At 36.8% G+C, this 26,179-nt stretch overlaps 1 protein-coding gene across 10 annotated transcripts in view; it reads left to right on the top strand.

Moving 5' to 3' along the window:
- The window catches only part of INPP4B (inositol polyphosphate-4-phosphatase type II B), an 813,511-nt gene that overhangs the window by 317,056 nt on the left and 470,276 nt on the right, over positions 1-26,179 (top strand). Inside the window, exon 1 of one of the 10 annotated variants that reach the window (XM_055111862.2) lies at positions 2,925-4,335. The exons of 8 other annotated variants lie outside the window; for them this stretch is intronic. The gene's annotated coding sequence lies outside the window, so the exon portion shown is untranslated. Of the gene's footprint in view, positions 1-2,924; positions 4,404-26,179 lie in introns of those variants that run through there. One more of the 10 variants, XM_055111863.2, reaches the window with a different exon arrangement.

Below are 26,179 nucleotides of genomic sequence, written 5' to 3'. Positions count from 1 at the left end.
GTTATGTGAGTGTGTGTGTAACAGAATGTGACAATCATTAGAGGAAGTCACCTTAGAGATTGGCTACCACTGGTGGGGAGGGAAAGACATAGCATGTATATAATTTTAAAGAACTGCTGTATCTTAATTATAATTCAGGGTAATGAAAATATCAATCACTAAAAATAATTTGACTGATTTCTGCTAGGTGAAGTGTCACATGCTTTTTTATATTAATGTTTGTGCTTATAAGTCACTTGTTCATGCCAATAACTGTCAATCAGGTTATGTGGATAGAACTGTCATTTTATACTGGGAAAACTCTGGTGTCACACATCAAGATAGTGCCAGAGTTATAATTAGAGGAATGATATTTAGGGTTTCTGACTTTTAATCTTTGGTCATTGCATCCTACTAGCCCAGGAGTGCCCCTAAGAGATTATTTAAATGCTAATTGCTGAAATAGATCAATATATTATGGATTCATCTCCAGCCATTGCTCTATGAAATTGTAATTCAGGAAGATGTCAACTTATTGTATCTATTCTGCTGGTACATGTTATGTGCTCCTACATTTTAAGACCTTTGTGACACATTGTGATAATGAAACAATAAGATTTATTAGTAAAGACAGTGAGTAATTTACCTCTACATACATTTCATTATAAATATCAAGATATGGTAAAAGGAAATACATCCATCAATACCAGACCTGCTGAATTTTAGCTATGAATCTGTACTTTCAATATAGAAACCAGAAGTGGAGGTGTGAAGAGCTATTAGCACTATTAAGGTATATTAGGGGAGAGGGAGGGATTGGTGGCCATGTTTTTTAAAAATTGTGGCTCCGGGTATTGTTCTTACATCTCTTTCAATGGAAATAGACTCCATTCTCATCACTAGGTGGGCTGCTAAAGTAAATGGCAAGAGCAACTTAAGACGTTTTTAAGAGGAGATGTTAAGGTCAGTTTAGAAGCTCACTTTCTTTGTTTAAGGCTAAGACATATTCATAAGATGCACTGTTTCTGATAAATGGCTAATTTGATTGAAGGGAGTGCAAGGATGCACCTGGTATCTCTTTGCACCATAGGATTACATTTCCTGGATGTATTTTACTACCCAGTTCCGGGAAGCCAACTGTCTAGTATTGTCAGCTGCGTAACATTAGATATTTTGTATTTAATTAGGCTAAGTGTCTGATTTACAACACCTGAACCAAGGCTTCAGCATGGTCATTCAACTCAAAGAGACCAACGCCCAACATGAATAACTCTGTTACTGCCCTGCTGCTTGACACTCATGGTGCTTTAATAGACCCAATGACTATTATTAGAATAAAAATACTGTTCTACTTGCAAACCTCAATTACTGGAAAAAAATTTGAAGAATAATTTTCACATAGGCTTGTTGTGGGAGCAAGGAACTCCTTTTTGACTGCTGTAGAATTTATTTCCTGGGCCTGGTATGCAGAGGGTGGAAGGTGGGAATTGTGAAGGTTATGCTGCATTTTTTTTGTCTAGTCATATGCAAACTAGATCAAGAAATTAATGCTTTGCTCAGATTCTTGGAATGGTGAGTAGGGAAAAGTTTAATAAAACAAGTATTTACAAAGATGTGGTTAGAGTTTAGGGAAAATAATAGACCATGGTGCAATGCCTCTGTGAGTGTAACAGTAGCGAGCTGTTGCTATCTCTGGGTGATTAGGGGCAGAGGAAGGGAGAAGTACCAGAGTCCAGGGTGGACTGTGTCATTTGACAGGAGCTGTAGCTTTCAACAGAGGGATGCAGCCAACCAGTAGTAACCTGACTGGGGGAAAAAAAAACAAAACAGGAAAATGAATGCCCTGACCTCACTGTCCTTTCACCTCTAACTGATTCTGTCCACACAGGCTCCAGGGCACAGAGCAATGTGTGGATCCAAAGGGACAAAAGGAAGATACCAAGGACAAAAGCATACTTAAAATTGGCAGGATTAATATCTAAATGCCTTTGTTTGCCTTATTTCACTGAAACTAAACATTGTGTGTTGATCTCTGGAGCTGGATTGTCTGGGTTTGAATTCTAGCTCCAACACTGACTTTGGGCTGGTGACTTACTCTCTCTGTCCCACAACTGTGAAAGAAGATGATTATGGGGCTAAGCTGACAGGGTTGGAGTAATGAATAAATGAACCTATGTGTATAAATACTTGAACTAATGCCTGGCCCATAGTAAGCATTATACCTCTTTACTGTTATTATTAAATCCCGTATCCTGTAGTTGTTTGCTCCTTTTTAAGACAAATAATGTACATTGAATTAAGTTGGATTTCTGTTCATAGTGACTATTTTTCAGTATTCCTTTGGTATTGGGCTATATCCTGGGATTAAATATCCAGTTTGCAGTAATAGAATTGAGATCCTCAGAGTCCTCACTTTCAGCAAAAAAAAAGAGATCTTTTGCTGAAAACCTTCCCCTGAATATCTTCATGACAACCAAGAAATCTGGTGAATTTCTTTTCTGGAAAAGTTGACTGACTGGATTGCCCCTTTGAGAATTAAATTTTTGGATGGAAAAGTTTAGTCAACTGCTCCTGCTTTCTCCAATAAATGAATCCCTTCAGGAGCAGCATTTTAAATGTGTTTATTGCACATAACGGTAGAAAAGACAAAAATGAATCTTTGACTTAGAACAATGCCTTTTCATGAGATTTATTGTCTAATTAAGCAATTTCCAATAAAACAAGCATTTAAATTTTTTCAAGAACAAACATCCATAATAATATTAAAAAGTAGAATGAGAAAATCACACTATAGTTTAGAGGGCCTGCATTCACATCACTGGCTCTGTGGTTTTCAGACTTTGGTTTTAGCCATGGAACCCTTTGAACATCATATCCTTACACATATGAATTATATGAAAGAAGGAGCCTTCTGGCTCAAGCCCACCTGATGAGCCCTGTTTCCCACTGCTCTGAGTTAACTCCAATGGCCGGGGGCTAGGTTGCTGAGGAGGACAGTGTGAAGGCTACCTTATGAGTCTCTGAATTCCCTTACATCCTTGGGTGCAGGACTTAGTCACCGCCTTGTCTTTTGGAGTCCTTTTTCAAGTGCAGAGTTCTGGACTTCAAGACAGTCTTCTCTGAAAATATTTGTGTTAGTGTGAAAAAAAAGGCATTTAATGAGGGCTTTAAGAACAGAAGGAAACACCAGAGAGAATTTAAATAAGACGATCAGCATTTCGTTTTCATGACCCACCATGATTGCATTGGAAACTTGACAAGAAGTCTGTGACCAAGAGTTAGTGGGTTTCAGGAGTTCAGGCGCCCCACATCCCATGTTAAACAATTCATCTGAGTGAAAGTTGATGAATAGCCCTTCTTAGATGACCACACACAGTCTTCCAGGCAAGAGTTTCAGGAGGCCATTCAAAGAGTCATTTGGCATAACTAAATTAAACCTTGTTTTTGCTACTACTAAGATCTTTATATACATACAATATTTAAAACAATCTCAAGGCCAGGCATGGTGGCTCATGCCTGTAATCCCAGCACTTTGGGAGGCTGAGGCGTGCGGATTTCCTGAGGTCAGGAGTTTAAGACCAGCCTGGCCAATGTGGTGAAATCCCATCTCTACTAAAAACACAAAAATTAGCCAGGCATGGTGGTGGGTGCCTGTAGTCCCAGCTACTCAGGAGGCTGAGGCAGAAGAATCACTTGAACTTGGGAGGCAAAGGTTGAGGTGAGCCAGGATCGCGCCACTGCATTCCAGCCTGGGTGACAGAGTGAGACTTCGTCTCAAAAAAAAAAGAAATCATGGTGTGTGCAGGGGATGGCAGTGTATACCTCTCTTTCTCACTCTTACTATTAATTTATTGGAAGCTTGTTTTTGTCAGACTCTAAGCTGAGTTCTCTACATCATCTTTTATAAAACTAATAATATTATTATTGTGATAAGAAAATTGAAGCTGACCTAAGTAGCTTCAGTAAGATCTTACCATTAGCATCCATTCATAGCCCATGCTCTTAACTACAGCGCTAAATGCATTATACAAACTTGACAAACTTCAGCTCTACAAATTATCACAAAAAATAATAACAGCAATATAAATTTGAAATGTCAAGGATCATAGTAAATTTATGGTAAACATTTATGGCAGAAAACAAAAGACAACACAGATTTTATTCAGGATTATATGTTTCTACACCTTTGGTTGGAAGTTTAGGGAGGAATTTGGTCATAGCAGTTCTCATTGTGATTGGTGAATGATATAACAAAGGCATTGGCTTCTAAGTGGCTTTCAAAGAAAGGATAAATTAAAGTCGAGATGGACCTTGAGGAAGACCACATGAGGGCTGATGGGGAAGAGGCATTTGAAGGTTTGCTTATTCTTTTCCTGTACCTTCATGAAGATGTCTGTTCCAGGCAATTAGGAATTTTCAGGAAGGTAGCATTATTTCACTTTTCCCACATTTGCATATGCTTGAGAGTTTCATATGGCTGATTTCTACTTACCACTCCATTCTCATATCAAACATTGCCTACTTGGAGATGGACATTTGGCAAGCACTTCCCCCTTTCTCCTCTCTAGCCAGCCCCTCTCAAGATGTTGGAATCTCATGACTATTTTTCTTTCTCCAAAACAGGAATCACTATCTGAAATTACCTGGTTGATTTTTTAAAATTGTCTGTTTCTACAAAATAGAATATAAAATCCACAAAGCAGGCATCTTGTTGCTGTGGCCTAAGTGCTTGTGCTCCCCTAGAATTCATATGTTTAAATCCTAATCCCCAATGTGATGGTATTAGGCGTTGGGGGCCTTTGGAAGGTAATTTAATCATGAAGGCAAAGCCCTCCTGGATCGGATTAGTGCCCTTTTATAAAAGAGACCCCCAGGCCAGGTGCAGTGGCTCATGCCTGTAATCCCAGCACTTGGGAGGCCGAGGCAAGTGGATCACCTGAGGTCAGGAGTTCTAGACTAGCCTGGCCAACATGGTGAAACCCCGTCTCTACCAAAAATACAAAAACTAGCTGGGAATGGTGGCAGGCGCCTGTAATCCCAGCTACTCAGGAGGCTGAGCCAGGAGAATCACTTGAACCCAGGAGGTGGAGGTTGCAGTGAGCCGAGATTGTGCCATCACACTCCAGCCTGGGGGACAAGAGGGAGAGTTCGTCTCAAAAAAAAAAAAAAAAAAAAGAAAGAGAGAGACCCCAGAGAGCGGCCTTGCCCCTCCTACCATGTGAGGACACAGCCACAGTTTACCAGACACCAAATCTCCTGGCACTTTGATTATGTACTTCCCAGCTTTCCCCCTAACACCCCCCAGAACTGTGAGAAGTAAATTTGTTTTTTCATAAGCCACCCAGTATATGGTATTCTGGTAAAGCAGCCTGAATGGGCTAAGACACTTGCCTTTGTTTCTTTCAGTGTCCGCAGAATCTAGAATAGTGTCCAGTACATAGAAGGCAGCGCATACATATTTGCTCATTAAATTAATATTCTGAAGCTCTTGAAGTGCCCTGTCATATTATGAATTTCAGCCACATACCATTTTAAATGAAGTTTATAAAGAGTTCTTAATGACATTTTAAAATTCTTAATATATGATGTGAAAAAATTAAAAAGCTATATGTCAAATTTTTAATTCAGCATGATTTTGTGTACATATTTGATAGAGAAAAGCTTAGAGTAATATCAAAAAATATAGTTGCCGTGGTGGTGGGTTTTGGGTAGTTTTCTCTTGTGCTTTTACTACAGTATAATGAGCACAAATTACTTTTACAAGGAAAATGTAAAATAATCAGGAACTAAAAAAAGTTTGAAATAGATCAACAATTTTCCAATGCCACAGTTTTTGCTTTCAGATACCTTTTTGAGTTGCACATTAGAGGCTCTGCTTAGGTAGTTGTGACAATTACAATAATGGTATGATGATGATGATGACGATGACTAAAGTGAGACATAATAAAAGACAGCAAAGAAAGGAACAGAAAATTTTGGGGAGGTGGGGATATAAGAATCGTCTGCTACATTTTTTTCCTCATAAACTTGCCCAAGCTCAAGTAGTAATGTTTACATTATCAGTCTTTTCTTGGTCTTTTAGAAGATGGGATATAGAAAAAGGTATAGAAAAATCAACCAAGACAATCTGAAAATGTTATATTATTTGGACAAATGGTGATTCACTTGGAACTTGATGTATTACTAATGTTTTAGTAATATCGGGTTTATAGTGAGTATATAGATGAGATCATAATCTTTGACCTGACTTACAAAATCAGCTAGCTGGACTGTAAGTTGATGAGGGTAGGAACTGTGATTTTTTCAGTTACAACTGTATCCTCAGGGTCTAGCATGGTGCCGTGTACCTAAAAGGTACTTAGCTATTTTTTAATGAGTAATAAACTGGTCATGGGATTTTATTTCAAGATATGAAGACCGAAGTTATTTTCCTGCTGTATTACGATATTCTTATACTAAATTTTATACTACTATCCTGCTTTTGAGGAACTAAGATTGAGCAATGACTGATTTCTTTATTTCACCTAGAGTCAATTGAATTGGGTTAGCAAAGTTTACCTTCATATTTTAGTGTCTTATAAATGGCTATGGCAGATCAAATTGCCCCAACTTAGATATATAAATGTATCAAACAAATCTCAAAGTTTTGCTGGAGTATTGCAAGAAAAGTACAAAAATTTAAAAATCAATTTTAGAAGTAACTTTAAAGCTCATCTTAAATGTTATATTAAGGGTGTAGAGGAAATTGTTTTATTCTAGCCATCAATTATGGAAATATATGCAAATATTCTTTTAACTCTATCCTATAGTGGTAATTGTTATGAAGACTTCTATTTTTTAAAGCATTGGTTCTCAAAATGGTTGCATATTGGAATCACGTGGGAGAGCAATAAACAATACTAACGCCTGAGTCCCAGCCTAAGTATTCTGATTTAGTTGATCTGGGGGGCAGTCTGGGGATTGGAGTGTTTCAAAGCTCCATAGGTGATTCTAATGCCCAACCAAAGGTAAGAACCACTGATTTAAACTCTTAACACACTATCTACTTATACTATAGTAGTTTTCCAAAAAAATACTGACTTTTGTTAGCTCACGACCTGTAATGTGTTCTGATTTACAGGGAGTGTCCTTCCAAACAATGTCTACAGAGGATTTCTAGATGATAAAAAATTTCTCTTTTAGATAGAATGACAAGCAGATTATTTGCCTTCCTGTTAGGATTACTGTCAAGGGTAATTCTGTAGCTTCTGTAGCTATGCTGCTCTTTATAATAATTTTTTTTTTAGTTCTTCTTAGCATTATGTCCTGATCTGTACCTCACTGAAGTTACACCTAATGTCCTCCTTTTCAAAAGTACATTAGTGAGGACTGGCACATTAGAGATTTTATTCTTTGACTTGAAATTTTAGAATAAAATTGAAAAAAATGAATGTATGAGAAAGTTAAAATAGGAATAGTATATTGAACAAACCAAAATGTGCCCTGTGGAACTCATAAAGAGAAAAAGAAATTTGAAAATTTTAATACAACTCTGCTTTATGGAGGAATAAAAAATGAGGTGAAACATCCTTCATTTCCCAGGAATTCAGAAACTTAAGTCACATTCAATTTGGAACTGACAAGTCTATCTGAAGAAACAATTAGTTTAGAAAATTTGGAAGTAAAAAATCCATTGTATTTGATCTTTAGGTTTATTTTAGTTTGGTGATTTAAAAACATTCTTTGCCTATTGTTTTAAAAATTAATTGTTGAGTGAAAACTAATGGGATTTCATAATTTTACTTCTCATACACTAATGCATTTTAAAGTTTCAACTATAGTTCTTGAGGAAACTCAGGTAATCTTGAACACACTGAAAATAAGGAGTAAGACAAATACAAGTAATAGAAGCTCTAAATGTGGGACAAATAAAAACATAAGGCATGATATTTAAGGTCTATTACTCAATATGTAGGTGATGAAAATGCAATAGAACTCTACATTACATAATAAGCCAAATTAATTTGCATCTGAGCTACCTACAAATATTTTGAGCCAGCTTATCTTGATACAGGTTTTCAAGCTACGTGCAAAAGAGGCGTTTAATTATTTTATTGTGTATTTGCCAAATAAAATGAGATCAATGTGCCACAAGTGAATTAAATTTATGTTTGTTCTTTATTATTGCTATAATAACTGCTTTTTTAGTAAATGAAAATGAAATCAGGTAACCTGCTAAAGTTTTCTTGCCAGCTGCTGAAAGAGCATCTGCAAATTTAGTAATTCCTCTAGGGAGAGTATAGGCTAACTGAAGAGCTATTCCTTTGTCAGTGATATATGATAGCTGGTGGCATTCTGTGTTGGATTAATCAGTTATTATTGTGTAAGTAAATGAACTGATATGAACCTCTAAAGCAGATAATGGCAAAGTGGCAGTCAATTATTCTATATAGAAAAATTAAACATCTAAGTAGATTCTTCCTAGGAAATACCTTCATGTTGATTATGAATCCAAAGTGACTCAGCATGTCTACAAACTGGATTATCTGGATCTAAAGTTATCATAAAAATAATGGTGTTGGAAGAGTTAGTTTGCTCTCAAAATATTAAATGATAGGCCTAGACTTAATTAGATGCCATTTATTTCCTCATTATTTATTAAGTAGTAAATTCTTAGGTTTCCCATTTTCGCCTCTTAATGTTGCTTTGTATGATCATATATTGAGTGCTTACTGTAAGTCAGATACTGGGTTAAGCAGTGAGCATGCATCATATTATTGAATCTTTACAAACATGCTAAGAGGCAGGGGCCATGATTCCTCCTTTATACTCATGAGAAAACTGAGCCTGAGAGTTAAATAACTGGTCCATGGTTTTAGGCCTTACATTTAAGTCTTTAATCCATCATATTTAAGTCTTTAATCCATCTTTAGTTAACTTTTGTATAAGGTGTAAGGAAGGGGCTCAGTTTCAGTTTTCTGCATATGGCTAGCCAGTTTTCCCAAAATGTGGCACATATACACCATGGAGTACTATGCAGCCCTAAAAAAGGATGAGTTCATGTCGTTTGCAGGGACATGGATGAAGCTGGAAACCGTCATTCTCAGCAAACTAACACAGGAACAGAAAACCAAACACTGCATGTTCTCACTCACAAGTGGGGGTTGAACAATGAGAACACATGGACACAGAGAGGGGAACATCACACACTGGGGCCTGTCGGGGGATGGGGGGCAAGGGGAGGGATAGCATTAGGAGAAATACCTATGTAGATGACGGGTTGATGGGTGCAGCAAACCACCATAGCACATGTATACCTATGTAACAAACCTGCACGTTTGGCACATTTATCCCAGAACTTAAATTTAAAAAATAAAAATTAAAAATAACTGGTCCACGTTGCTACTGTCAGGAAGTGACAGAACCTGCACGGTGTCAGCAAGTGGAACACATTCTAAATCATGCAAGACATGGACTTGTTTGGTGTTAACATCATTCGATACTCTGTAAATTGTATTGGTTCCACTCATGTTTCTCAATGGTATTCTCTTCAAAAGTTATTTATCAGTTGCTGGCTTTTGTTGTGTTTTGGTGTGGGCTTTTTGGCACAACCTCATTTCCTTGACCAGGATGAAGCCTAGGAAGAGTGCTCTTAGGAGTCTAATTATTTATAGCCGAGTTTCCCAACCATGGCTTTAACATTTGGATTAAATTATTCTTCATAGTGAGGGGCTGCCCTGTGCATTTTAAAATGTTTAACAGCATCCCTAGACTTTACCCACTAGGTGCCAAACTTCCTCCTTTTTTTGGGAAAACCAAGAATGTCTTCAGAGAGTTTGCCAGATGTCCTGTAAGGGCCAAAATTGGCCTTGGTTGAGAACCACTGGTTTATATAATCAAGAAAGGCTATTGGATAATTTTGCCTAATCACAACTATCACACCACTATGCCATGGTTGAAACACTATAAAGTGTTGTCAAAGAAAACTTGCACTGTGTGGAGTTAAACAGGCAGCAAAACTTTTTACAAGATTATTGTAAGCCGGGCGCGGTGGTTCATGCCCGTAAACCCAGCACTTTGGGAGGCCGAGGGGGCAGACCACTCAAGGTCAGGGGTTCGAGACCAGCCTGGCCAACATGGTGAAAACCCATCTGTACTAAAAATACAAAAATTAGCCAGGCATGGTAGCATGCACCTGTAGTCCCAGCTACCTCGGGAGGCTGAGGCAGGAGAATCACTTGAATCTGGGAGCAGAGGTTACAGGGAGCCAATTGCGCCACTGCACTCTAGCCTTGGAGAGTGATTAAATTCAACTCTGCTGAAACAAGAGGCAGAGGAGTTTTTAAACACTGGACTAGCTAGTGGAAATGTGCTAGAGGATTGTAGGGGCAAGGCTGGTCAAAGTGATTAGGCCATCTGTGTTTATTACTAATTGGAGCTCGTGGAAGTTAGGCTCCTACCCTCATTTCTTGATGCTTCCATGCCAAAAAGATGGCCCCTAGATCCTTGAGGACGTTCCTTGGTTGTAAAACTGGCAACCGACTGAAAGAAGATCTATATCTCAAAGTGGTAGCAAAAGAATTTACAACCTTAAGTTTTCTAAGGTTGTAATGCTTTAAGAAAAGGGGTGTCAGGGGCCTATAATCTGTAAAAACCTGTCTGAAATTTAGTCTAGCTGAAGGGAATATTAAGGCCATTTTGGGTTATGATAATACTTACATAATTAGAATGAATCTGGATATGTCATTAAGTCAATAGTCAGGTTGGGACTTATGGAATCATCATGTGCTCTCAGCAAAGAAAGTCTATGGAGGGGTCTGGTGTTGAAGCCAAGGCCCGCTTTATTGCCCTGAGACTATTCCTACCTCAGTTTCTGTATCTTTATCTTGTAGAGCTGGCAACTCACATCCAGAGTTCTGCTAACTCCAAGTTCAAGCTGCTGATACTCTCAGCAAATGATGATCATGCATTTCCCAAACTGAGATTCATTTTAAACAATTGCAAATTGTTTAAAGGAATAGGGTAGATGCTGTGTCTTTTTTTATCTTTCATTTCCAAGGCCTGACACGTAGTAGGAACTTTATCTAGTTGCTTGCTTCATGCACAGATGATACCTAGGTCTCAAATTTCCTGAATATTTATCTATATTAATCTTGCCTCTTACCTGTTAAATCACAAGAAAGCAGAAATAGTAGTCCCCTGCCCAGGAGACGTTTTCTGGATTTATCCACCAGAGGCATTGGAGCACAGCAGATACAACAAAGTTCTGGAGTCTCTGACTGATTTCAACAATCAATTTATTCCATGGCAATTTAATGAGCTAGTACTGAGTATTTAGCTTGAGCAAAATACTGTGCTAAATTCTGGAAATAAAACACAAATAAGACACCATGCCCATCCTGAAGGATCTCACTGTTTCAGAGGAGTCTGACTATCCTCGTGGCTATAATACTGTGTGATCAATGGGCTTTAAGGGCTATAGGAGCACAGAAGAAAATACGAATTCATCTGGAGACATTATCAAAGACATTATGGTAGCAGGATCATGGAAGTTGAGACTAGAATGCTGGGAAGAATTTCAAAAGAGAACAATGTACATGAACAATGTCAGCCACAGCAGATGGGAGAAGTACTGTTTCTTAAGTTACCAGTCAATAAGGGATAATTATGAAATAGGCTCATCTTTTCTCCAACCACTGTCCTCCAACAGGCTTTGTTGGATCTCCCTTCTCTGCCCCTGGAGAATATCTCAGAAAGATCACAGAGCTTTTTCAGAAATAATAATAGAGCAATCATTGGATATTAGGACTGTCATTTTCAAATATTAAAAGTATAGTATAATCATATATCATAACTTTCACCTCTAATCCTATTTAAGGTATCTCTCCATCTTTCTAGCTCAATTCTGACACAAGAATTCCCCTGACCCACAGTAAGAAAGGAGGGGCCTTGTCTTTTTTCACTCTTCCTCCACTTCGCTCTTGTGTTCCTTTTCCCTCATACTCCAGGATGGAACTAGGAAACAGAAGTAATGAGACAATGTCTCCCTGTCTGGTGCTCTTGTAAGCCGGCACGGTGCCGTGTGCTTCAGATGCCCAATTGCTTGGATTTTCTATAACAGGCTGCTGCTTGAGCATGATCTGAAAGTGAGGAGGTGAAAAGCCCAACCCTTCTTTCTTCTAGGCTATTAAGTTTTCTAGAAAACTCCATTACCTAATCAACTTTATATTCATTATATAGTTGGTGATAGGTGAGGAAGAAAGGAGGAAAGGACATGTTTAGATTTATCTCAACAGGTCTGGGTGGGAGTGTCTGGCACCTCTCTATAGAATGTTTGAACATTTATCACTTGTTGTCCTCAATTTTAGGACCTCTGCCAAGACTCTTACGGCAATGGAAATTTCCCATTAAATATCCTGCTACATTTAAATTTGTAGAATATTTATTGTTTGTGGGACACTTGTATACATTGATGGCAGCCAGCTTTATTAGACAAAGTCTAGGGTTTGGAACTAGCCATACCTAACATTAAAACTAACTTCGACACTCATTAAACTATGATAATATTAATTTCTTTATCTTCAAAATGGGGAAAATAGAACATACATTTTAGTGTTAATGCACATAACACAGAGCCTGGCATGTGGTGGGTGAAAAAAAGAAATGCCTCAACCTCTTCACTAATAGCAACTCTTTGAGTAGGCATTGCAGGAATTGTTTGGAAAATAAATACAATATCTGGGTATAGGAGAATTGTTGAAATTAGATGAAAGACAGATTTTGAAGATCTTGAATGCCATGCTAAAGATTTTAACTTTCTTGGATACCAAAACAAAACCTAAGAAGGAGGATTTAAACATAGTAGCATGGTTTCCAATCACTTATGCCTGAACCTCAAAATCATCTTGCTCTCCACCTTTCCATCTCCTCTAACCAGGACCCAAATCTGGCTAATTTGCAATAACTACAATAAGAATGATAGTATTAATAAAATATGTATTGAGCTCTTACTATGTGGCAGGCAGTGTGCTAAACAGTTTAATTACATTGTTGCATTTTATTTTCACAACCTTACTTCGTGGATGAGGACATTTTGAGCCTGAAAAAGTGAAAAATGCATTGGGAGTCTTACCTGCAGTTGGTGACAGGGCTGGGATCTGAACTCCAGCTATCCAGCACCAAAGCCCGTGGGCCCACTCCCTTTCTTTTATCTCCTAAACATAGCCAGAGAAATTTTCCTAGCCACTGAGGAAAAAGCTTTTAAAACAACAGTCATCACCATTTTTATTGATAAAAATTATATTCACATATGTAATTATATTCACACACATAATTTTGCATATTTGCACAGTTTTCTTTTTTTTTTTTTAATAGACAGAGTCTCTCTGTCACCCAGGCTGGAGTTCAGTGACACAATCATGGCTCACTGCAACCTCGAATTCCTGGGCTCAAGGGATCCTCTTGCCTCAGCACCTTGAGTAGCTGGGACTACAGGCATACCACTATACCCAGCTAATTTAAAAAAGAATTATTTTTGTAGACATTGGTTCTCACTATGTTGTCCAGACTGGTCTCAAATAAAACTCGCACCTCAGACTCCTGAGTATCAGTTTTTTAATACAGTATTTTTCCTATTTCTTCTTGGCCTGATTTCTCCCTGTCCTCCATCTTCAACACGAATCTCCATACCAATCACATCACATCACGTCATGCAAGCAAGGTAATACTTGCTTGTGTTGTCCTAATGTTCATTCTTCCATGTTTCTCTTCATTTCGTATACTATTAATAATATAAATATGTTTATGTGATTTGTAATCATTTACATTGCACATATAGGTGATGTTTTACACATTTTTCTGTATCTTTCTTTTCTGATTCAACAATATAGTATGAAAATACTTCTAGATCAACTGGTAAAGCTCTCATTCATTCTCTTTAATGGCTGAATAATCTCCCATTGTGTAGTATATCATCACTCTCTCAGCCATTCTTCTATATATGAGCATTTGCTTAACAAGGTTTTGTCTTTGTGTTTATTTTTGGTCAAATGAACAGAAGAACAATAATCATCTCCTAGATAACTATTAAATCACTAGGACTTTTATTCTATAGGGCATATAGAAAAGTATATGTATTTATAATTCTAACAGATGTTGCTAGATGGCTTTCCAAAAAACAAGTCATCTTCACACTTCACACTCCTGGAAGTGTATTAGAGTTTCTTTTTTCCTACATCCCTGCCATTATTTGGTGTTAGAGCTTTTTTAATTTTTGGAAGTCTGTTAGGTATTAAGTGACATTTCACTGTGTTTTATTTGAATTTCCCTCTTGGTAAATTTAAGCATCTTTTTTTCCTCTGTGAACTGTTCTTTCATAGTCCTTTGCCCCTATTTCTATTGAGTTGTCTTCTTATTAATTTTAATAGTATTTTGCATATTGTGGATAATTAACCCTTAGTCTACCATTTGCTTGGCAAATATATTTTTCTAAATCTATCCTTTGTCTATTGACTTGTTTGCCTCAGAAAATACCATGTAATCAAATAGATATATAAGTTATGGGATTCCAATTTTGTCTAGATTTTCTTTTCTGTTTATCATAGATGCTGTCTCCTAATGTTTTTGTTTTGTTTATAATTAAGTTTATAACGAATATGGAACTTGTTTTTTGTGTATGGTGAAGGATGGGAATAAATAATTTTTAGATACCTAGTTGTGCCAGCATATTTATTTAATAATATGTTCTTTCTCTACTGATCTTATATAGCAAGATCTATTTCTAGGTATTTTCTCATTCCATTGATCTGTTTATTTCTATACCAGTGCATATTGATTTGGTAATAATACAGTGGCTGTATTATAAGTTTTAATTACCTCCTTATTGGTCTTCTATTACATGATTTTATTGGCTATGATTAGGCACCTATTCTTCTTGTAAATCCCAGATTATATTATTCCAATCTGCTTTAAATCCTGTTGGAACTCTAATTGCAATTCCATTAGATGTATGTGCTAATTTAGGGGAAAGATATTATTTTCATACTATGTCTTCCCAACTAAAGACCTTCTTATTTGATTTAGATATTGTTTAATAACTTACAATGCAATTGTATGGTTTTGTTCCATATAGCATATGTCTCATTCTGTTTTTATTAATTTCTCAGTATTTTATAATGTTTATAAGTGCTGTAATTATTATATTTTTCTCATTTTAAAGTTTATTATTGCTAAAGAAGATAAAGGCTTTTTAAAAAATATTTATCTTGCTTCAAACTGCCCTACTGTACTCTTTCATTAACTCTTACTTTTTACTGTCCCAGCATTCATGATCTGGTACATTTGACCCAACTATTTCAGCCCACTCACAAGTATTTGATTGATTCATCTTCCCTCATTTTGAGATTTCTGATTTGGTTGTTTGGTTAGAGTATTTTTACAAGCATTTTCTTTATACACAGTACATGAATGACACTCTATATATTATTGCAAATACATAAATATTGTTATTTCACTCTAGTGAGTAATGGATATCTCGGCTGGTAAAACAATTCTATTGTTGCCAGGCTTGTCTCTCAATTTATTATAAATTTTATTCCAATGTCTTATAGCTTCCAAGGCTTCATATGAGAAATCTCAGTTATTATCAAACCAAACTAGGGTTCCACTTGCCTGGCAGAGTAAAGTCAGATATCCATGCTGAGTTTTGCAGTAGGAGAAAGGGAGGTATTTATTTGCAGGGCATGGAGCAAGGAGAATTGGAGAACTGATGCTTAAGTTCTGACCTTCCTGATGGCTTGAAAGTAAGGGTTTTTAAAGGCATGGATAGCCAGGCATGGGCTCACACCTGTAATCCCAGCACTTTGGGAGAATGGGGCAGGTGGATCACCTCAGGTTGGGAGTTCAAGACCAGCCTGGCCAATATGGTGAAAACCCATCTCTACTAAAAATACAAAAATTAGCCGGACGCCCACCTGTAATCCCAGCTACTTGGGAGGTTGAGGCAGGAGAATCTCTTGAACCCAGGAGATGGAGGTTGCAGTGAGCTGAAATTACGTCATTGCATTCCAGCCTGGGTGACAAGAGCGAAACTCTATCTCAATAAATAAATAAATCATAAAGGCAGAGGTAAATTCAGGAAAACAGAAGTTGCAGACAAAATTATAAATCAATAATACATGGAGTTTACATGTTGGTTTTGGCCCAAAAGGGTGGGACATCTTGAAGCAGGAGATTACAATTCATAAGTACATTCAAAGATTTTCTGGCTTTCAAGGCTAAGGCTAAAAATTTGGGTTCAGCAGAAAAGAATGTTAGCTCTGGGTCCTGGGTGTGACCTCCTCCAGGTGCCTCAGGAAGAGGTTTAGAACAAGAAACAGTGGTCAGAGTTCAATCCTCAGTTTCTCCTTATCTGAAGCTTAGACACCAGAGGATCTGTTTGGTAGGATCTTGAGTTTCTGAAAAACAACTCGGGGACATATATTAAGATGTTATCTTTAGTTTTTATAAGGAACCAAACATCTGACAAATCTGATGTCCTTAGCTACTGTTTTTAACTGTTATTTTACCTTCTTGCTTATCAAATCACTTACTTACTTCTCAGAGCTAGCTAGGTGCCTGGAACTTCCCTTGAAGGAAATGGAGATTTTCCTTGACTTCCATGCTCGCGGGTGGAGGTGGAGGGGGACTTCGTGGGGAGCACAAAGGCTTCTAAAAGGGATTCCTACTCCATTTCATGGTCCGGTATTCTTTTTTCTTAGGTAACTTTTTCTTTGTGTTTTTAAGCTCATACAGTATTTTCTTTGTTTTCCAACTTCTGGACTTTTAATTGCACAGGCCCAGGAATATATATATATATATTTTTATCATGAAGTCTGGAACTTAGTGAACCACTTCAATTGCTTATTTAGATTTTTTCTTCACCTCAAGAAAATTCTGTTCTATTATTTAATTGTCACTTTGCCTTCATTAGTTCTTTTTTCTCTTCTTAAAATTCCTCTTATTTGGATATTAGATACATTGTATTTATTTTTCAAATCTTTTATTTTTTTCCTCATGTTTTCATCTCAATTGCTTTTTGTTCTGGATTTTATAACTCTTGATCTTGATCTTCTAAGACACTGTTTTTGTTTCTGGCAGTGATAATTCACTTCTTCACTTCATTTAATAAAGTCTTTAGTTTGGAAATCAAGTGGGATTTTATTCCAATTTCCATTTGTCTTTTCCAGAAATACTACTTCTCTGGGCAGATTGCTCTTTCTAATTTTCCTGTTACCTCTGGCTGCTAATCAGTTAAAATGGTTTGTGAGTCTTCTTTGTTGTCTCAGTTCTTGTTATTAGGATATTTCACAAAGGGTTAAGGGTGCTGGCTTCCGTATTTGTAGGCCTGTTATATATGAGCCAACAACTGGCAGTCACCTGATGACCTAGTGAACATTAGTAGAGGTTGGCAAATGTGATTAGGCAATCTGTGTTTACTAATTGATGCTTACGGAAGTTAGGCACTCACCCTTCTACAGAGACTGGGAGATTGGGGCACTATCTTTTTACTGTTAGTATTTTTTATTGTGGTAAATATATATAACATGAGATTTACTCTTTTAACAAATGTTTAATTTTACAATATAGTATTGTTAACCATTAGCAGAATGTTGTATGGCAGATCCCTAGAACTTTTTTATCTTGTATAACTGAAACTTTGTATTTATTGAACAACTCCCTATCTCTTTCTTACCCTAACCCCAGGCAACTACCATTCTACTTTCTAATTCTATGAGTTTGTCTACTTTGAGTAGATCATATAGGTGGAATCATGCAGTATTTGTCCTTCCGTGCCTGGCTTATCTAACTTAGTAAATTGTCCTCCAGATCCATCTATGTCGTTGCATATGACAGAATTTCCTTCTTTTCTAATGATCTTGAAGAGATATTAGCAGTCGCATATTCATTGCAGCGTTATTCACAATAGCCAAGGTGTGGAAACAACCTAAATGCCCTCCGTGGGTGAACAGATAAAGAAAATGTTGTATATACATGCAATGGAATGTTATTCAGCTTTTATAAAGAACACACTACTTTTCCTGATGCTTACATTTCAAAGGGATGGCTCCCAGGTTCTTGAGAAAGGCATTCCTGAGTTAATAGAATTGGCAAGAAGCTAAGAGAGACTTACATCTCAAAGGAGTAGAGAAAGAATTTACAGACTAGAATCTACAATTACTATTGCTCCTGATAAAACCTCTCAGTTTTCAAGTCTCTAGTTTTCAAGCCTCTTGTAATGTCCTGGCCTCAGGGGCAAGGAGTCTCACCCACCTGATGGAGCTACTCTATCTGACAGATGTTCAGGAGACCCAGCAGTCAGCCTTCTTAGGAATATATAGGATTTAAGTGCCAAGTTTATCCTCAAAAGCAGTTTATTGGGCTTAAGTGAAGTTCCTCAGAATTTTGCCAAGCTCTTCCCTCTAGAGAGAAAAGCTCATTAGCCTCCCTAGCTTGTGATAGTCCTAGCCATTAGTTTGACTCAGAAGTGGCCAAATGTTTAGAGCTTGTTGTGGAGGAAAAGGGAGCTCCTGGATTTATTTTGGTGTATTTTTAGAATCCTCTCTATTTCTCCTACATTTCTAAGGCTGGGACCAGGCAGGGGATTTGGCCTCAGGCTGTCATTAGTGTTTTCAGTGACGGTTGTATTATGGAGTGATAGTGATAGGGTTTTGATCAGATTGCAAGGTGGGTTAGGAACAAAGAAGTAAAGGTAGGGAGTTTATAGATTACTCTTTGTAGATGTAAGAGGTTTTAAATAATTTCTTAACAATCTGGGAGGTCTGATATTTTCTACTGGTTAAAGGGAAGGATACTTGGAGGATTATTGAATTAGTAATTGGTATCTTTCAGCAATGATGACTCCTGTGGGTTGATGGATGACAACATCCTCAGAATTACTCTAGTTTCATGTTATGTCTGAACAGTCACATATTCAGTTTCTTGATAAAACAATTCTTATTTCTGTTCAGTATGTCTTAGACAAAAAAATAGTTTGTAAATGTAATCACAAGAAAATGCAAAATTATCTCATAATTTGAGTAACACATTAAAATCGTAATCGCCTCAATGAGTCTGTCCAATAAGGCATACTGTAGTTTATATATACAAACACAATTTTAACCTATTCTAAATTGTGTTTTGAATTATTTTGTGCCTTTGTGAGTTTCTTGTTAAAATCCCTTCTAATCAAATGGGATATGCTAACAATAACTCCTTGTTTTCAGATATTTGGTTATTATCATTTTGCATGATTGAGGCCTTAATTACATATTTTTTTTTTCTCTGAGTGCTGGATTATTTGCTTCTTGATAAGTCAAGTGAACAACCAGAGCAGTTCCCCAGTGGCATTAAAATTCAGTTTCAGCTCCCTAGATAGAAAAAAATGTTTTTATGGAGTATTTTTTCTTTATCTTTGCAGATCCAAGGCAGATCACAGGAATGAAGGAGTGTTTTCTGCTTTACCCAACTACAAAGGTCCTGATAACCAGTCCCTACAGGGAAAAGTCTTTCCAAATAACTTTTTGGAATGCTTTCCACATTTTGGAAAATTGCATTCCACTCTTAAACTCTGAAAGTAAATATTTACAGAGTCACACAGATTGCATCTATATTTGACAATACTAACTCATAATTGTGTCTTCCAGTATTCAAAGAATACATTGTAAAGAGTATCTTCTAAGCTAAATCATAGTATTTCAAATTAATTCCTTTTTAATTTTTTTAATCAATTAATTATTTATTTTTAATTGCCAGTATAAGACACATTTTATTATTTATTTTCTTTTGAGACAGTATCTCCGTCTGTCACCCAGGTTGGAGCAGTGGTGCAATCTCAGCTCACTGCAACCTCCCCATCCTGGGCTCAAGCAATCTTCCAATCTCAACCTCTCGAGTAGGTGCTACTACAGGCAGATGCCACCATACCCGGCTAATTTTTTTGTGTTTTTTTCAGAGATGGGGTTTTGCCATGTTGCTTAGGCTGGTCTCGAACTCCTGGACTCAAGCAATCCTCCCACCTCCACCTCCCAAAATGCTGGGATTACAGGTGTGAGCCACCGCATCTGGCCTAAATTAGCTCCTTTTTTAATAATACTTTTTAATAGGAAGATTCTTTGTAATGACAGTTGACTGTCTCACAAAATCACAGTCATCTTCAACTTTTAAGGTAGCTCTAATTATCTCAGTTTATTTCCATCACAGTGCTTTGTGGTAAATGACTTTTACCTGTTAGAGGAATTATGGGTAGGGGTTGGTAGATCTGAGTTGTGATCATGTGTTGCTTGGGTTCGCATTTTTGACACTGACTTATTCCCCTGATGAACTCTCCCAAGAAAAGTTTATATGTATGTATATGTGTATATATATACACACACACATATGTATACATACATATATATGTATACACATATGTATATACATATATATGTATACATACATATGTGTATACATATATATGTATATACATATGTGTATATATATATATACATATGTGTATATACATATATATGTATACATATATATGTATATACATATGTGTATACATATATATGTATACATACATATGTGTATACATATATATGTATGTATACGTGTGTGTGTGTATATATACACACACACACACAAAATACATTGCAAGATTGAAATAAGGTAGTTGTGCTATAATTTCAAGTTCCTTTAAAGGCTCATAAAAACAAATTATATATGCATAACATATGCTTTGACTGCAGTTTTTTCTTTTCATTCACAAATACCTTTCTCATTTTCTGGGCCAAATGAGGCACAGACCACACAATTCCAGGTAGTTATCTACTTCAGCTTTTTTCGAAATGATTTTTTTCATGTTCTCTACTTGTTTCAGATGTGTAGAGGGTGGACTCCTTAATGGAGGTTAAGCCATGGCATTTTGCAGGTGGCAGTATGCCAAGAATGCTACAGGCTTTCTATGCAATGACTGAAGCTAGTGACAATATACTGGTAGGAGAAAATTAGGACTACTACTGGGAAATATTGTTGTTTTAGGATAATTTTGAAAAAGTCAATGAAATTAAAATCAAACCAATAATTTAGACATAGTTTTACTTATGTTTAAGTGTACTGCTGTTTATTGATTTAATTATTTATAACTTTGATGCTTTTAGCCTGTGTTTCCCCAATAAAGCATTTGCTTAAATTTTAGGTGAGGAAAAGATTAAACACTATGAAACATCTTGTGGATTTATGAACCTACTTGGAAGTATTGGAGATCATAATCGCCTCTGTATAAATTTGAGGTTTTCATTATTAACAGATGTAGCTTTGATTCTGTATTATACTTTTTGGGAAAATGATTTGGTTATGGGAACATATTAGACTAAAAATTGGTTTTAATGAATGTCAAGATAACTATAATTTATCATATTGCATTGCTGGTTGGCTTGCCTTTGTTATTCTAATAATTTTCGTGAGGCTAGGAGAGCTGGGGCTCAGCATCATTTCTCACCTCACATTAGTTACAACCAGAGTAATGGGATGTGACGTGGCTAATAAAGTGTCAGGTAAAAAGGCCTATTTTATGTGGGCATGCTAGAGAAACAGGGTGGCCACAAACATTCAGATGTGGCTTTTTATGAGAGCCAATGTGATGCAGAAAATCACAACTCTAACGAATCCCCTAAAACAAACAAAAAGCCTCATCATCCTACTAATGATAGATTCATCTTATTCTGATTATACAGCATGAAACAGCATTTATACAGATATCCTTTTTTTCTTCCCCCCCCTTTTTTTTTAGCTATTTGCCAGTTTATAATTCTATCTTCTCAAAGAGTGTGAGTGAATCTACATTAGTCCTACTTTGCTTCATAAATCCCAGTCTTAAAGTATATCTTTTGATAAACCATTCACTGTTGTGATGAAGTTAAGACGATTATTTACTCTAATGAACTGAAGCAGAGATGTGAATAATTGAAAGTATGAGTAATCCAAAGTCATTTCACATTATGTTTCCTATAGCTGGAGTTAAAACACAAATAACCAAATATATAGGAATACATTTGCTGCAAGTATGGCAGAATTAATACCTTTATTACATAAATAATTTATCTAAAGCAATAGGAAACAATACTCTCACAAAGAAAGGAAAGAGGTCTGAGAGAAAATACAGCCAATGGAATACATACAAATGGAAAGTCTCATATGCTAATGGTAGAAATGTAAATAAAAACTACCATTTTGGAATCTTGTTTGACTGTAGCTACTAAAGATAAAAATATGTGCGTGCCCCATAATCCAGAAATTTTACTACTGTATACATTTAATAAACATGTATTTACATATTCACGAAATACATTTATGATAATGTACAAAGCAGCACTATTCCTCATAGCCACAATGTGAAAGTTTCTCAGATACTAACAGTAGAATACATAAATAAATTTTGGTGTAGTCATACAATGGACTAATTACAGTAATGAATATGAACATGCAAAAGATAGATGAATATATAAAAAGAACAATATTGAGCAAAATTAACCAGGAAGAAAAAAGTACATACTTTGTAATTCTACTTATAAAAAATTAAAAACAGGCAAAACTAAACTTCTGCTTCAAAGTAGACTGTAGTAAGTAATGTGAGGCCAAGAAAACTGCTGATTAAACTACAAAAACTGAATAAATTACAAAAATCATATTGTTAAAGATAACAGAAAACTGAGGAATCAAGCAGTACTAGATGCACTAAAAGTTCAGACAGGCGAAAACATTTCAGAAGTTGCTGAGGATCAGCAGCTTTTGTTTCCCTGGGGCATTTGCCTATATGGGCTGAAGCATGAAGATTCGGTATTCACCTAAGCAAAGCATCACTCCTGGGAGAAAGAGATCAGCAATGTTTTGGTGCCCACTCAGCAAAGAAGTAACAAAATCAGAGAACACATAGCTGGTTTATAATTCAATACATTCTGAGGTTTTGAATGAAACTAAAGTGCTAAAGCAAAAGCCTCTGAAAGTCACAGTAAAATTATTCTCACCTTTATCATGATTAAAAGTCTGAAAATCCTGGTGGTAAAATCGGTAATGGTGAAATGACAATGCAGAGTGCTGGCACCTTTTTCTTAAGGATGCTTAAGGATTTGGGAGTCAGCTGGAGGATAAGAATCCAAGGTAACCACAGGCAGAAGGTGGCTACCAGAGGACAGAGAAACCAGAAGAATATATATATATATATTTGCCATTTATCAACTCACTATTTTACTATTTATATGATTAACACATTGTCATAATGTTTACCATAACATTGATATAACTGTTGTGGAAACAGTTTGGATATATATTTATCTAAAGATATATATGTGTTTGTGTGTGCATGTATATGTGTATGTGTGCGTGCGTTTCATATGTGTATATCTAGAGAGAATTATTTTTTCTCAAAACCGATTAGATTTGAGAAGAGTCATTTTTTGGTATTTTTAAGAATCAGAAATATTGTCCTATTTATTAATTTTTCTGGGAATCAATCCCAAGGAAGTGTTACTAAAGTTTTTAAGAACTAATTTTATAGTTTCACGTATAATAGATAAAGATGCTTAACTAACATATGTATTAATTAATACAAAAAGCTTAATGAAAGTACTACATTGGAACTTTGTAGAATATTAGTCATTAAGATGCCTGTAGAAGATTTCTTCGATCCTTAAAAAAATAACAGCTTTCCAAGCTATCCTTCCACTGTACAAAACTACAAAACTGGACAAAATATAGTGACTGCCTACAGTTGTTGGGCAACAGACATTGCACGAATTTATGCTGTTAAATGGGGAAAAAGTGGGGCTCATCTCACATTGTTTTAAGTTCTCTGACTTGGAGCAAATGAAGAGATATTAAGCAGAGAGTGGAGATCTAATTGAGGAGGTAGAGCAAAGACTGAATTTGGGACTGAGGTGTCCTATGCAAAGATAGAATGAGATTTATGTGGGACTAACAATAAAATTTTTAAAAGATGAAGAAAAAATATTGAGAGCAGCTAGGGAAAAATGCATATTACCTAGAGGACAGTTATTGTCCAAAGATAATAACAGCCAGGAAACAATAGAACCATATCTTTAAAGTTTTGGAAAGAAAACAAAAGCTATCAATCAGAGTTCTATATTTAATGAATGTATGCAAGAAAACTGAGAGTAAAATAGAAACATTTTCCAATTTGAGGGAATTCTTTGTCTGCAGAATTGCACACAAGGAAAGCTAAAGTAGGTTCTGCTAGCTGAAGAGAATAATAGTTGTATTGATGGGAAAGAATGAAGAACACAAGAAATGATAAATCTCTCTTGGTAAATTTAAAAGCCTGTATTTTATGGTTTTATTATTTTTCAACTGAAAACTGTTTAGAATAAAAATAATATTATCCATAGTGTTTATAACATATGGCAAGAACAGCACATTAATAACAATTAGAAGTAGACAATTCTAAATTAAGGGTGCAAATTGCCATCTTCAGAGTCATGTATTAGTCCGTTTTCATGCTGCTAATAAAGATATGAGAGACTGGGCAATTTATAAATGAAAGAAGTTTAATTGACTCACAGTTCAGCATGACTGGGGAGGCCTCAGGAAACTTACAATCATGGTGGAAGGGGAAGCAAACATGTTCTTCTTCACATGGCAGCAGTAAGAAGAAGTTTTGAGCAAAGGCAGAAAAGCTCCATATAAAACCATCAGACCTTGTGAAAACTCACTGTCCCAAGAACAGCATGGAAGTAACCACCCCTATGATTCGATTATCTCTCACCAGTTCCCTCCCATGACACATGGGGATTGTGGGAACTACAATTCAGGATAAGATTTGGGTGGGAACACAGCCAAACCATATCATTCCAACCCCCTGGTCCCTCCCAGATCTCATTTCCTTACATTTCAAAACACAATCATGACTTACCAACAGTCCCCCAAAGTCTTAGCTCATTCAAGCATTAACCCAAAGGTACAAGTCCAAAGTCTCATCTGAGACAAAGTAAGTCCCTTCCACCTGAGCCTGTAAAATCAAAGCAACTTAGTTACTTCCTATAAAATGGAGTTACAAGCATTGAGTAAATACAGACCTTTCAAAGGGGAGATTGGCTAAAACAAAGGGGCTACAGGCTTCATGCAAGTCTGAAATCCAATAGAGTAGTCATTAAACTTTAAAGTTCCAAAATGATCTCCTTTGATTCTGTGTCTCACATCCAGGTCACACTGATGCAAGAGATAGGCTCCCACAGCCTTGGGCAGCTCTGCCCCTGTAGGTACAGCTCCCCTACTGGCTGCTTTCACAGGCTAGTATTGAGTGTCTGTGGCTTTTCTAGGTGCATAGTGCAAGGTGGCGATGGATCTACCATTCTGGGGTCTGGAGGATAATGGCCCATTTCTCACAGCTCCACCAAGCAGTGCTCCAGTGGGGACTGTATGTGTGGGCTCCAACCCCACATTTCCCTTCCACAGGGGTTCTCCATGCCCTAGCAGAAGTTCTCCATGAGGGTTCCACCCCTGCAGCAGACTTCTGCCTGGACATTCAGGCATTTCCATACACCCTCTGAAATCTAGGTAGAGGTTCCCAAATCTCAATTCTTGACTTCTGTGCACCCACAGGTCCAACACCCTATGTAAGCCACCAAGTCTTGGGGCTTGCATCCTCTGAAGCAATGCCCTGAGCTGTACATTGGCATCTTTTAGCCACAGCTGAAGCTGAAGCAGCTGGGATATAGGGCACCATGTGCCAAGGCTGCATAGAGCAGGGGTGCCCTGGGACTAGCCCAAGAAACCATTTTTTCCCTCCTAGGTCTCCAGGGCTGTGATGGGACAGGCTGCTGTGAAGGTCTCTGACATACCCTTGAGACATTTTCCTCATTGTCTTGGTGATTAACATTTGGCTTCTCATTACTTATGCAAATTTCTGCAGCAAGCTTGGATTTCTCCCCAGAAAATGTGGTTTTCTTTTCTATTGCATCCTGAGGCTGCAAATTTTCCGAACTTTTATGCTTTTCCTCCTTTTCTATGCTTTGCCTCTTAGAAATTTCTTCCTTAGATACCCTAAATGATCTCTCTCAAGTTCAAAGTTCCACAGATCTCTAGGGCAGGGGCAAAATGCCACCAGTCTCTTTGCATAGCAAGAGTGACCTTTACTCCAGTTCCTAACAAGTTCCTTCTCTCCATCTGAGACCACCTCAGCCTGAACTTC

Source organism: Pan paniscus, chromosome 3 (genome assembly GCF_029289425.2).
Source record: "Pan paniscus chromosome 3, NHGRI_mPanPan1-v2.0_pri, whole genome shotgun sequence".
Lineage (NCBI taxonomy): Eukaryota > Metazoa > Chordata > Mammalia > Primates > Hominidae > Pan > Pan paniscus.
This window is presented reverse-complemented; position numbering and strand designations above follow the sequence as displayed.